Below are 9,745 nucleotides of genomic sequence, written 5' to 3'. Positions count from 1 at the left end.
TGCTGTCATATTTGGGCCGGTGCATCGGCTACTAGTCTCTCGCTCCTTGACAGGGTTCAAAAGAGAGTCGCAAATCTGATAGGCCCTAAACTGGCATCAAAACTTCAGCCTCTGTCCCATCGTCGAAACGTTGCATCCCTCTGCCTGTTCTACAAGTATTATAATGGTGAATGCTCTGAAGAACTGCAAGCACTTGTGCCCCCACGACGTGAACACCCTCGACAGACCCGACAAGCTACAAAATCCCACCCCCACACTGTAGATATCCCTAGATGTAAAAGATCTTTCTACTCCAGTAGTTTCTTCCCCAGAACTGCTAGACTTTGGAATTCCATTCCAGGTCACTGCTTCCCCAACTGTACTGACATGCATAAGTTCAAGTGCAACGTGAACCAACATCTCGCTGCCCTAATCCCTACATAGTACCCCAGTAGATGTTTCCCCTGATAGTAGCCCCCTACATTAAAGTGGCAATGTGCCTTGTTTGGGGTGAAAATGTAATAAAAAAAAAAAAAAAAAAAAAATTTAATATATTTGTTAAAAAAATAAAATATAATTATGAATTCCTTCCAGCTGACTACAATATGGTTGTCTTCAAGTCCAACGTAAACAAGATTTTGATGAGCCGTTCGACTTAAGTTAACAAATTTACCGAATTTCCATTACTATATTGTCCAATTAACTACTGTACACTTTTACCCCTTATCTTCGAGTGACCTTTGGGCCTTGATAAATGGTGATGCCTATGTAAAAAAACTCGCGTAAATCAGTGAAGAAGAAAATACTCAATATGCCGAAATAGAGGATGAAAAGTAAATACAATTTATGAATGTGGACTGATTCTTTCTTTTGGTCATTGGGATGCAACCAACCAGTCAGTATATATGATTTGAAAACGGAAACATACTTTCATTCAGCGTGTTACTTAAAACAATTTGGACGATATTATAAACAATATATACCTTAAGATATATATCTATATTTTTATATACACTCAGGAATTATGGCCCTGTCAGTGAGGCATTAGAATACACTGACTGCCCCCCTGCAGAGGGAAAAGTCCCTCAATAGGGGTCCTGGATATGACCTTAAACTATATCCAATGGTAAGGTCCCAGCTTGTGGGCTTTAGGGAGTGTGGAGCCACCCTTTAATTTCCATTGCTCCCAGGGCCACTCTGACCCAGAGTGGTAGTACCTGTTAGGGTTCCAACTATGGGTTAAATAGAAACCGACGTGAAAACAACAAATATATTCTATAATAAAATTTTTCTTCAAAATCTTTGGATTCAGCATTAAATAACCCGAAAAGGGTTGATATGCCGTAAAACAAAAACAACCAAACAACCAACTCAGGAATTACACACATACACGCACACACACACACACACACACATATATATATATATATATATATATATATATATACATAATATATATATATATATATATATATATATATATATATATATATATATATATATATATATGACTCTTCTGGAGTAGCTCGTTATCCATTTACTCCATGAGAATCGTCCCCTAGCGAATTTACTAAATAATGAACTTCCGGTGAATAAAGTATCAATTTCAATATAAACTACTCGCACACGAAAGATATCAATAATCGATAAACCGTTTCCATGATCCAATTAGAACGTCTACGTTGTAGGAAAAGCCCGGGTGGCATTATTTGTACCAAGTAAAACGGCTTTGATTGTGTGATCACGGAGTTACACGACACTGTGTTTCCGTACGCGCCCGCGTGTATCTATCATGGTCGGTATTTGATGTGGATATCTCCCGTCTTTCCGGTCGGGTTTCTTTCATCAATACTTATTTATTTTGATTCACTTCTTATCCTGTTCCGTTTTTCGCCTGCAAACTTTAGAGGGGTACAAAGTTTATTGGTTGATCTCTATCAGATAATGAGATCGTCAATGTCTAACAAGAGAAATATTGATTTCTCTTTATATCATCGAATTGTTCTACGACTGACTGTTGCCTATTTTGCCTATGAGGTCGGGATCTCTTTATTTGACTACGTATATAAATGACCCGTGTTGTATTTTTAAAATAACAAACTTTAGAAAGCATATGAATTTTTTGTTGTTGCATATAAACATTACTGTTTGTAGTATCTATTTTTCCTTTTTTCATAGTTCCGTTAAACGAACTGCAAAATCGGCTCCAGCGAAAAAACGCCCATAATTGTAAAATTTAAAAACTGTGTAACCTACGCAAGCGCATTGTGGAAATAAAACAGTTTACTAAGTAAATTGCAAATCCTTGTATAAACCTCACGAAAACACATCTAACATGCACAGTTTACTGATCTAAATAATATTGTTGTTTTTTAATCAAGTTCAAATTTGAGGTGTCTGTTCGATTTAATTAAACATAGTTCTGTCAAACACGAAGTAAGATAGACTTAAAGTAAAGGCTGATATTCTTCGTAGATATATACAGGGTGTCCGTAAAGTTACTATACAGTCTTACAAGTTACTATACAGACACCATGTAATATATTAACAGTAAAGTAAGATATTGTATTAAAATATTTATTTGTAACAAAAGAAATAAAAAGAAATAACACCTTTATGTTTATTAAAATCTCAGAAAATATTTACTATTAACACAAATATAATACAATAAAACAGTAAGACTGTATATTAAAAGTTGTTTTATAGCTCTATCTGAAAGTTTGCATGCTCACAGGCGTGCAAAATAACTAATCTTGTCAATTAATAACGGTATTACATAGAAAAAAATGATTATATATCCCTATATAAATATGTATATGTTCACATTTTATATATTGTATACATGCAATTTACTCTTACTTGCGGGACCTGTGGAAATTTCACAACGGATTCTTTCATGTGTAATATATTGATGTTGGAATTCTGTGGATGTTCAGCGTTATTGGAGACGCTCTGATATTATTGTAACTCTTTTGTTTAAACTGCAGAAGTATTTACCTAATCTAGCAGGGACGCTTAAATATGATATTTTACTTCATGCAGATTTCGTATATATCAGAATAGAGTCAATTTTCTATCGATTTCTATATATTGTAAAGTTGTGATTTAAAAAAAAACATGTATATATACCCATATGACTTGAGTGCATTAAACGAGAAAACATAACGAGAAAAATAGAGATGAAAATTTCAAAAGGACTGTATAACTGGTTACGGTCAATAGTAGTCCTCGCTAGCGAAAGTATTTGTTATTGTTATTCTATTATTATTATTTAAAACCTTTTGTGTCCTGCTCTTTCGCGCGAGGACTAATAAACTAAATCGAAATTTTAGTTTCTACCCTCTGAAAAATAAATGTTGATAGACTAAATCATAAGGTATTTAAAATAAAAACGAGAGGGTTCGACCGACAAAGCTTCTCATACTGGCTCATAGACGTTTCTAAAATGTGACTTTCACAAATAAATGGTTGCGAGATGCGAACACCTACGTGTAGCATAAAATGATGATTTTCATAGTTGCATTTGAAAATGTGAACGAAAGAATTATGTGTTTAACATTAATCAGCTTACACATTCTATTCTAATTTTCATCTAGCTATTTTTCATAGCTTTTTCTAAAACGCACACTCACTTATGCACACACACTTTTCATTCTTTCTCTCTTTCTCGACCCCCCTCTATCTCTCTCTTCTCTCTCTCTCTCTCTCTCTCTCTCTCTCTCTCTCTAATTTCATTATATAGAAGCGCGCATATGCACACAATAAATAGCGATGATTTTCATAAGTGCCATTGAAAATCCGATCGGAAGACGTATGAGCTAAATACTAACCAGATTCACTTTCAACGTTCACATCTCTCTCTTTCTATTTCTCTTTCTTTCTCTTTCTCTCTCTATCTCTCTTTCTTTCTCACTTGCTCACTCGAACACGCATACAGACGTGCTCTCTATCTTTACCTTACACCCATCACGCTCCTTTACTTGTGTCCGTGCTGAAAAGGTTTCTTCTGGTGACGGCCATGTGGTGAACACTGATAAAGGACCGGAAGTGGGATAATCTTCCGGCGGAAAAGCTGCCGAACGCTCACGTGCGCACGACATTGGAACGAGAAGCGGGGAATAACGGCGGTGTGATTTGATGTATTATGTGCGCCGTTAAAATCAGAGAAGGGCGTTTATGTGCGCTGTTAGGAATACAGAGCAAGTGTTATCTGAAGAATAAAGGAGGCTGAGAATATATCAGAATCTCTGATTGGTTGAGCTAGACTTGTAGGCTATAGCTCTACAAAGAGGTTCATGCATGTAATTCACTCCTCATAGTGGAGTATGTGCGTTTTCGTATCATTTGGATTATTCAGACTATTGTTCTCGTCTTGAGTGTTATTTTCACAACGTTTCGACATTCATCGGGTGTAGCTTGTAAAACTCAGGTATCTTTCCACTGAACTCAGGAAGAAGTATGGAATTTCTAACGGAACCTTTTATTTAGTACACGGGAGTGCATGCTCTCATCCCATCTCAGGGTCGGATACAAGTCCTAAGTAATTCGAAATTGTTTTGAGTATCGCTTGCGCTGAGGATTGAACTTTCAACTTCCAAAAGAGTGTAACTTACAACGGAATTTTTCCAAGAACATTATCCGTTTCACCACGAGTCTTTCGAACGAGAGCATGTTACTCCCGTAGATTAAAGTAAACTGTCATGTTTGAAATCCGTGCAGATCCCCGAGTTTAATAGAAAGATTCCTAAGTTCGACCAGATATATCTGAAGGCGATCGGAGTTTACATCGGCTGAAACGTTTTGAAAATAACACTCAAATGAGAAACGTAGTTCGAATAATACAAATAATACGAATTATCATCCTTATCTAAAAAATTCTGAAATATATACTATTTTTTTCTGCCGGTGTGTAGTTTCACCATTTTCAAACAAAAACGGGACGATAGTGTTTTCTCTTAAGATATCATATTTTATCAACTGTTGATCTCCTTAATCATGAAATATCTTTAAATCTCAATCTTGTACACTGATATTTAAAAGCCAAATAAAGAACCATACGTGAATAACCATTCTTTAGTTTATTATTTGTTTATTTCTATTTTTTTAGTCACGTGGCTTCACTCGAAAATTAAGACACCTCACTTAGTTATAGAAAGGCGGGTGATAATAAAACCAATTGTACCAAAGTAAGCCCTTGTATTAAGCAACATACTGTAATGTACTGTTTTGGTTTGGTTTTTACAAGGATTCACTATCTATCAAGACCGAAATCCACTTGAGTATAAGAATTAAATATCAGGTTTTTCATGATACAAAACCGTGATGAACATTGATGATATAAATTAGTAAGATTTGATTATTTAAGATGGTGGCTGAATAAGAATTTGTTTACATTAAACTTGAACACGACACCGTTCTATTCAGCTGGGAAACAGCCCCGATTGTGTTCCACAGACGGACTATTCTAGGAAATAAACTTTTTTCGTTGAATTTTCGTTTAGTTTAAGCAGAAATAAAGAGTAAAGGTATTTACTGACATATGTTGTAATTAGACAAGTGTTCATTGAGACTGCTTTACAAAGGTGACCAAGTTTCAGTCGTAAGACCAGAGTAAAGCACCAGTTTCTGTCAAAGGCACCCAGTGACAGCCAGGGGACGCCAAAGCCCAGCAATGCCCGACAGTTAAAACATACCATTTCAGCTCGGGGCAGACTGATCCGGAGGCCGACACTGACCATGCCCATCAGTGACTACTAGTTTCAAAGGAAGCCAGCGCCCACCATTAAACGCCAGCACTCACGCAAAACTACGAATAATCGTCAGTAACCTCTAGTGCTGACAATGATAATGATTGCTCTCACTGCCAGACAATGCCCGACAGTTGAAACCAGATAATTTCATTTTGACCACATTTTGCTAGTAGGTAAAATTTTGAACTTACATTTGAAAAAAATAATGGTTACATTGCTTAATTCAAGAAATTTTACCTCGTAGAAATGGTTTCTTCTGTTAGTGTCTATTTATTTTTTCAGAAAGAAAGAAAATATAAATTTACTGAAACATTCTGTCATTTTGAGTATTTTACAACTTTTTTCGATTCAATTATTATGCCGTCATTCAAAATTTCCAACGGTTTATTTTTATTCTTGTTAATTTTTCTTTATTTTCGCATTTAGTAATTCCGTTCAAACTTTTCACGGCAATTCCTTTTGCATGTCTCTTCTCTCCATCAGTCACTTCCGCACAAAGAACGCAGACGAAAGAAAATAGATTCGTCTATGAATTTGACATATTCACAAGGAATTAAAACGAGATATTTTTTTATACATAAATTAAACGAAAGTTTACAATGTGAAAGGTAGTAATGGGTAGTAATACTTTACATTATTTTAATACAATTACCGATTCTATTTTTAGTTCCCGATTCCGATACAATTCCCGATTCTATTTTTAGTTCCCGATTCCGATACAATCGCCGATTCTATTTTTAGTTCCCGATTCCGATACAATCACCGATTCTATTTTTAGTTCCCGATTCCGATACAATCACCGATTCTATTTTTAGTTCCCGATTCCGATACAATTACCGATTAATTTTTAAGTTCCCGATTTCGATACAATTACCGATTCTATTTTTAGTTCCCGATTCCGATACAATCACCGATTCAATTTTATTTCCCGATTCCGATACACTCACCGATTCTATTTTTAGTTCCCGATTCCGATACAATTACCGATTCTATTTTTAGTTCCCGATTCCGATACAATCACCGATTCTATTTTTAGTTCCCGATTCCGATACAATTACCGATTCTATTTTTAGTTCCCGATTCCGATAAAATTACCGATTCTATTTTTAGTTCCCGATTCCGATACAATTACCGATTCTATTTTTAGTTCCCGTCCTCGATACAATTACCGATTCTGTTGCAAGTTTCCGACTCCGACACGATCACCGGTTCCGATTTTGATTATTGAATAGCCTAATCCTCTTACAAGTAACTTTCTCTCGTGCCTTTTTTTATTCATCTAATCGTGCTATTCTTACCTCTTGCATTTTTAGTACTATAAGTATTATCGTGCCATTTTTTCTGGTGCTTTTTTAACTAAATGCGCTATTATTCTCCTTAGATTTTTTGTTTTATTGGTAGCTTTAAACTAATAAATAGTTATCGTTTTATCATTAGTACCAGCAATAGAATATAAACTTTTTAAACAACAGACAAAAAATTATTTTTAGAATCGTAAGTTAGGCTAAAACTTTTTCCGATTACGATACCATATTCAATATCTTAAAGAGTTCCGATTTTTTCGATTAATATTTCTCAATGCTAGTAATAAAATAACAAGTTAAAAAAACGCAATGTAGATGTAATTTAATTATTTAAACTGCTGCTCCCAACGTTGAAAAGCGTGCTTTTATTAGAAGGACATCACAATACTAATGTTTACGATTATGTCATGTCGAAAAGTATGCACTAATTGAATAATATAATATCGATATGTTTATTAAAGCTTCCTGTTAGATAAATGATTATTTCGGAGTACAAAATGTTAAAAGTTTTTTTTTAAATCTAAGTACCCGTGCAATTACACCCTCCACTAACACTAGAAAAATTATGAGTCCGTCAATTCAGATCAGTTAAAACAAAAATCTCGATCGATGTTTCCGTTCAGTCTCGAAAGACAAAGGATACTCCCTCTACGGACAGCTTCGAGGCAAGGGTTGGGTAATGCCTAACGACACCTCTATTTCGGCACTATTTGAGTCAGCAATACGTCCATGATGACTGAAAACAATGCCAAGATAAGTGGAGAGTAGATACAGCACCTGAACGTCCCAAAATGGTCACCCATTTAGTATTGACCAGATTCAACGTTGCTTAACTTCGGTGATCCAGCGGGAACCGGTGCGTCAACGTGATTATGCCGTTTATAAACAAAAAAAAATGTCAAAATATTTGTAATGTAGTCAATAAGAAGAAAAAAACGTATGGCATGAATGCCGCCCGGTCGTGAAAATCAAGAATGTTCTTATTTATTCCAATCAGAGTGTGTGCCTAGACGTAGTACGTTTGCTCATGAAGAAGACACCCAGTGATCAGGCTCTGATACGAATTAATTAAAGCTACAGCTTCCTCACTTGGTGGAATGAACCTGTATTCTAATTTATAATCTGCATGACATATTGACTTTCTCAGAATTAGGATTTGGCATATACGTCAAAAAAGGTGTTAATATAGAATCACCATTGTTCAGTGTATTGACAATCTGCACATAGAATATTTGAAGAAACAGAATCTGAGTCGACATCGCTAAAATCATAGATTTATCTGTGATAGTTAGATTGCACGTTTATAAGCTGTTACGTATGTGTTTGTATTATATCAAGTCTGGCCCGATATTTGTGATCGCAACGTCTGAAATACTTTCCTTTAAAACAATGATAAAGGAAAATAATCAAAAATAAAAAAGAATATAAAGTGCCAACTTAGTTCATGATAATTATACGATTTTTCTTTAATTGAACTTTCTGATTCTGTAAAAAAATGTATTAGCTTTTAAGTTTGTTTGTTTTTTGATTATTTATAACTCTGATTAAAATATATTTGCATGCGGTCGAAGGAAGGAGAAATACGCGACTCAAGTAAAATGAACATGTGGGAGGGAAAGTGGTGCCAAAAGTAATGGTAATAAAACTAATGGTAATGAAAGTAATGGTAATGAAAGTAATGGTAATGAAAGTAAAAGTATTAGTAATAAAAGTAATGGTAATAAAAGTAATGGTAATAAAGTAATGGTAAAAAAGTAATGGTAATGAAAGTAATGGTAATGAAAGTAATGGTAAGAAAAGTAATGGTAATGAAAGTAATGGTAAGAAAAGTAATGGTAATGAAAGTAATGGTAATAAAGTGATGGTAATAAAGTAATGGTAATGAAAGTAATGGTACTAAAAGTAATGGTAATGAAAGAAATGGTAATAAAGTAATGGTAATGAAAGTAATTGTAATAAAGTAATGGTAATGAAAGTAATGGTAATAAAAGTAATGGTAATGAAAGTAATGGTAATAAAAGTAATGGTAATGAAAGTAATGGTAATGAAAGTAATGGTAATAAAGTAATGGTAATAAATAATGGTAATAAAAGTAATGGTAAGAAAAGTAATGATAATAAAATCAATGGTAATGAAAGTAATGATAATGAAAGTAATGGTAATGAAAGTAATGCTAATAAAAGTAATAGTAATGAAAGTAATGATAATAAAAGTAATAGTAATGAAAATAATAGTAATGAAAGTAATAGTAATGAAAGTAATAGTAATGAAAGTAATCGTAATGAAAGTAATGGTAATAAAAGTAATAGCAATGAAATTAGTGATAATGAAAGTAATGGTAATAAAAGTAATGATAATAAAAGTAATGGTAATAAAAGTAATGATAATAAAAGTAATAGTAATGAAAGTAATAGTAATGAAAGTAATAGTAATGAAAGTAATGATAATGAAAGTAATAGTAATGAAAGTAATGATAATAAAAGTAATAGTAATGAAAGTAATAGTAATGAAAGTAATAGTAATGAAAGTAATGATAATAAAAGTAATATTAATGAAAGTAATGGTAATAACCGTAATATTAATGAAAGTAATGGTAATAAAAGTAATAGTAATGAAAGTAATGATAATAAAAGTAATAGTAATGACAGTAATGATAATAAAAGTAATATTAATGAAAGTAATGGTAATAAAAGTAATTGTAATGAAAGTAAT

The sequence above is a fragment of the Euprymna scolopes genome, chromosome 34 (assembly GCF_053919585.1).
Source record: "Euprymna scolopes isolate OS-2025 chromosome 34, ASM5391958v1, whole genome shotgun sequence".
Taxonomy (NCBI): Eukaryota; Metazoa; Mollusca; class Cephalopoda; order Sepiida; family Sepiolidae; genus Euprymna; species Euprymna scolopes.
This window is presented reverse-complemented; position numbering follows the sequence as displayed.